Below are 5,369 nucleotides of genomic sequence, written 5' to 3'. Positions count from 1 at the left end.
AACAACAATACATGGCAAATATAGAGTAACAAATACCACAGAGTAAATAAAGGAAAAGGGAAACCAACCTGATAACGCGAAGCAAAAACTTGAAAAATGATGAGACAAGGGAGCAAAAACACAACCGCAGAGAAACAAAACAACACCAGAGTAAAAGAGAGAGAGAGAAAGAGCTTTTCATAGAATAGAACCAAGAAATGAACGAGGAAAGTAGAAATAGAAACCAGAACGGTTTCAAAACCGAAGAAAAAGACAAAAATGCCCCAAGGAACAAACAGAGCGTGAAGGGTAAAATCGGAAAAGTCCCCTAAAATGTCCCCTCACAATAAATGCTCCTTTAGAAAACCAAAAAGCATGCCTCGAGAAATGAAACGGACGCAGGAAAACGGAAGGTTCGCATCAACTAAACAACATGAACCCCAAGGAAGGCGAACCCCAACTGAAAACACGAAACCTAGTGCCGGCGCACCGACCCCACGCGAAAAAAACCGCCAACTGGGTACCCATCCCAACAAACCAACCAAACGGTCAAAACCATATCCTCCAGCGACAGAGACCGACCTCGCTCGCCCTCTCGCTGCGGGGGCAACTGTTACGGATCGGACCCGCAGATCCCGCATTCGGCGTGAAACTCTGAACCCAGTTACCTGGGTCCGATCCACGTCACCCCTCCATAAGGCCCAAGACCGGCCCATTAAAGCTCCTAGCCAACTTTCGAATTCAAACGACTCCCTTATCTTAACCAAACAAGATAAGATAAGATAACAACCACTACCTATAAATAGAGGACTCAAGTCCCCCCAGGTATTCATTCATCCCATACATATCTTACTCCTCTTAGATCCATTCTGACTTGAGCGTCGAAGTGTCTTTGCAGGTACCACCCCATCGCTTCCATCAAGTAATCCGGCATCCGTCTCAACCCGCAAGTTTTTGATCCATCTCTCAACCCGTTCAGGAGACGTCCTGTACAATATGAATTTTCATTCATAATTCATTTCATTTCTTCGCATCATTCATAATACCGTTCTTAAAATTATAAGTTTGAAGACAGTTAAATATGTGTTTAAAAGTTAAAAGTGCTGATTTGCATATTGCAATATCTAATAGGTCGTCGCAAAGATTGTAAAATAAACATGACTTTTTTATTTGTTGATTTCTTAGAGGTAGAACCAAAGTTGATATTAATTATATTCCAACCAAAGAGAGATTAGATTACATAAAATAAAAGTATCACCTTTACCAAATATCTTTGTGAATGTTCATTCAATGAGTATCTTACATCAAGATGGGTCCCAATGATAAGCATTTTATATAGTTTTGACATGAGATATGATTTTGGACAAGGCTACACTACAAGAATTTTGTTTATTTGTGGCAGTTTTTTCTCTTATTTGTGGAGGTTTATAACCTCCACCAAATGGTTTGTGGAGGTTTTTAAAACCCCCAAAATTTGAGGTGCCACGAGGTCTTTTGTGGGGGTTTTTAAAAACCTCCACAATCTATTCAGTGGAGGTTTTGTGTATGTTTAGTGGGGGTTTTATATTGAATTTTTGTGACAATTTTAAATCATTTTTGTGGCAATTTAAAACCCCCACAAATTAATTTTTAATTAAAAAAATTATCTATTTTGTGAGATTTTCAAACTTCCACAAACCCTATAATTATTTATTTATTTTTAATTTTAAATTATTCATTAATCTTATCTCATTTACATATTCTCAAATTAAAATAAAAAAGCAACAAGCAGCTTGAAGTCCTAACTCTGGCTATTGTCAATTAGTTTTCACTAATCATTTTATCTATAAAACATGCTCTCCATTATCCAAAAACTAGAAATAACTCTAATTGCAAGCTTAGTAGAAAGAAAAAGCATACACCAGCTAACAGCTTCAGCAACTTATCTTGAAGCATTTTCTATTGTGTGAAAAATAAACTACATGCCAATATATATTCGTTATTCCATAATCCATACTGCTAAACATGTAAAAACTATCATAGAACAACCATTGCATTTAGAATAATAAAAATAACAAAAAATGTACACCTCATCCTTATGTCCCTTGTCATGAATCTAAGATCCCGTACCAAAACTCTTTCTCTCATTGCAAGTAGATTCTTCTCTCACTCTTCAAAAAATTAAGAGCAGAGTATACATTGAAATAAGAGGCCATATGTTCATAATGGTAAACATCAATGCAACAAAATAGAAAAAATAAAAGCCATAATAGTATCATCAAAAAACAGAAACAAAAAAATTAATTACCTTCAGAGAGAAACAAAGTAGACAGCCAATTTCGAGAGACCACATCATCCTGGTTTACACACAACAAAATTAGAACCTTGATCAAAAACAAAATTAAGAGTTAATTCTTACTTTGGTCCAAAGGTTGCTTATTTTGACCATTGAACCTTTTTCTTTCCCATTCAAAATTCAAGTGCGTAGTTAATAATATACATATGGTCCAAAAGGAATTTTTATTATATTATATTATATTAATTAACTAATATTTTTTATTTGCTCAATCACCTCTAGAAACACTTTCACACACGGCAGTAGTTTTTGGTCCAACATAGAATTGCATGATTTTGAGTGGGATTTTGGACTAAATATTAATGCTGACCTCATTTTTTTCATTTTCCATCAATCTGTCAACCAGGTGAGACCCAATGAATCTAGCTCCTCCAGTGATCAATATTCTCATGTTGGACTGTAATCAAGAAGGAATAATAAATTAATAATAGGTAAAAGTAAAAACACGGCATAGATCGAGGTAAAAAGATGTTTCTATGAAATTAGTGATTTAAGTAAAGCTTATAGCCAAACACCTAATACAAATTGGATCAAAGATCCATAATTGACCTCTCATATACATAATCCAGAAGTATAGATACAACAAAGGATATAAAAACAGAAAGGAAAAAAATCACTAAACAATTAGTATACAGTCTATACTGATCTGTCTATAATATCAATGTTCATCGGGTGAGCATAGGCTTTCTGCTAGATCCAAAGGCAGGATTCTATTTTTCTCATAAATATTTTATGGTTATATATATGGATTGCATGGGTGGATTGAAATCTAGTGCACTAAAAATGAAAGTTAAATATCACACCACATGTAATATCATATGTGAAGTATTCCTTTACCTTCATGTAAAATTCTCTAGCTGAGACAGGGATGACCTCTGATCCAAAATCATTTGCAGTTGGAAACCGCCATCTATATTTAACAAATTTGTAGCACTTAGCGAAACAAGATTTGCAATAGGATGAGTCAGTTTATTTTCTAGTTAATATTATTTTATTTGAATGCTCTCTGAAAAGTTCCACATGTTGCTATAGTTCAGTACCTTAATAGATTCAGAAGTATCTCCTTCTTGAATATATACACACCCATAGAAATAATGTATGGTTTCTTTACAGCCTCTTCCTTTGAAAGCCTAAGAACAGTTGTATCTACTTGCTATATTATGAAGCAGTATTAGCTGTAAACCTTATTCTTGAAACTCCTAATATGTAAGAAGCAGCACAAACATGAGTTATTACCATTGTTTTTAGGTCTTCTCCTTTGAGCTTTTCACTGAATGAGAGAATCATTCATTTATCATCTATCTTCAATAGACCAAAATCAGAGACACGACTGTCACATATGAAGAGAGTTTTAAACAATAATATGTGACAAACATTGTTGAATCATTTATTCATTTGGACTGATAAAAGAGCTAGTTTCTCATTCAGAGAAAGATGACAGAGTGATTTCAAGATATACATCATGTGATTATGTATACTAGAAACAAATTCGAAAACCATTAAGCCAACCTACCTGTCATCCATGGGGAGACAAGAAAAAGTAATATCTGCACCACTCTCGCGATGATTCTGGATATGAAGATGAGTCAGAACATGTCAAATTTGAATGCATCAACAGTATTGAAGGAGGAAAGGAAGAACTATTAATTGGACAAAACGGTGCCTTACTTGAACAAAGTCCATATAGTCCATTCAGTAGAGATGATTCCCAGAAAGAATCAGGACATCCTCAATATCCTTGCTTCTAGGATCCTACATCATCATAGTTAAACAACATAACTTGGATTAAAAAGTTCAAGTGTAGATTATGTAACTACTCTAATTTCTATAGAATTATTATACCTCAAAGAGCCAGTGGAACTGCCTCATGGCATCAGCAGTACCCTGAAACCATCTTTTACCTGCCTCTCTGGAGTTTGAGTGGCAGCAAGAACCTGAAATAATAAATACAAGCATTCTTAATCTTGAGTTGAACTGAGTGAGAATGTAGAACTTGTTAACTAAATCTATATCAAATCTTCTGCCTTGACCTAAAAAATTTACAATCTATATCAAATCCTCTGCCTTGACCTGAAAAATTTACAGAAGAGAAGAGTACATTAGAACATAAGAAGCAGGATTTGTGTATAAATTTGCCAAAACTATATCATTAAATTATCACAAAATCTAATATCTTTGAAAAAAATTGAAGAATCGAATAAAACAAAGAACGAGAAAAAATTAGGAACGAATCCTCATTATAATGACTCCACACGACATGAAATCAGTTCCACGAGATCTATAGTTTTGAATGTAACTTCAATCGAAGCTTACAGAGATTTGCTAGCTCGCCTTCTTGATCTCTTCAGCTAGCACCACTGAATCCACACTGAAATCGCACTCTGAGTGCTTCAAGCCGTCGGAGGAACAACAGAACCAGCGGCACAACCCGCGGTGGAAGACGATGGAGAAGCAGAAGATTTAAAGCATTAGCTCAATAATATGAATCAAATCGTCACTCTGAGAGGTCAACGAAAATTCAGAGGCTCCACGATCTCCATTTATAACTCCACCGGTAACGCTTGACGGAGGAGACGACAGCGACAAGGAGATGAATGGCCGCGGCAATGAATCGTCCCTCTCCCTCTTTCTTTCTCGCTCGAAGCCCTCTTCTACCTGTTATTTTTTTTCAACTTTTGTTATGGGCTAATTTTATTTGGGCTAGAAATTTTTTTAGCAGTGATTGGACTGTGGGGGTTATTGTTAATAATTTAGGGAGGTTTTACAAATTGTCACTATTAAAATATATTATGGAGGTTTATAATAACTTCCACTATAAAACTTCCACAAACAAGCAAGAATTTTGTAGTGCTAAATGATGAATAATTTAAAGCTTACTCATTAAAGAAGAGAAATGATCATTATGGATGATATCAGAAAATAAAGTTTAATGAATTATCTTCACCCTTAAAAAAAATGACCCAATATTTAAATTCAGGTGAACTCCATTGTTTCAAAATTAGGTAATCATAAGTCCAGGTGATCACATTGATAAACCTAAATTTTCATGAATTTT

General features: G+C 34.9%; 1 long non-coding RNA gene across 1 annotated transcript; it reads right to left on the bottom strand.

Moving 5' to 3' along the window:
• Nucleotides 1-3,723: 3,723 nt before the first annotated feature.
• On the bottom strand, nt 3,724-4,239 carry LOC107493156 (uncharacterized). Its single transcript, XR_008010272.1, has 3 exons — nt 4,157-4,239; nt 3,983-4,066; nt 3,724-3,883 (listed from the first exon to the last, which is right to left on the bottom strand). It is a non-coding gene; the product is annotated as an uncharacterized LOC107493156 (long non-coding RNA).
• Nucleotides 4,240-5,369: the final 1,130 nt, after the last annotated feature.

The sequence above is a fragment of the Arachis duranensis genome, chromosome 6 (assembly GCF_000817695.3).
Source record: "Arachis duranensis cultivar V14167 chromosome 6, aradu.V14167.gnm2.J7QH, whole genome shotgun sequence".
Classification (NCBI taxonomy): Eukaryota; Viridiplantae; Streptophyta; class Magnoliopsida; order Fabales; family Fabaceae; genus Arachis; species Arachis duranensis.
The sequence above is the reverse complement of the archived record's forward strand: the minus strand, read 5'-3'. Positions and strand labels throughout refer to the sequence as shown.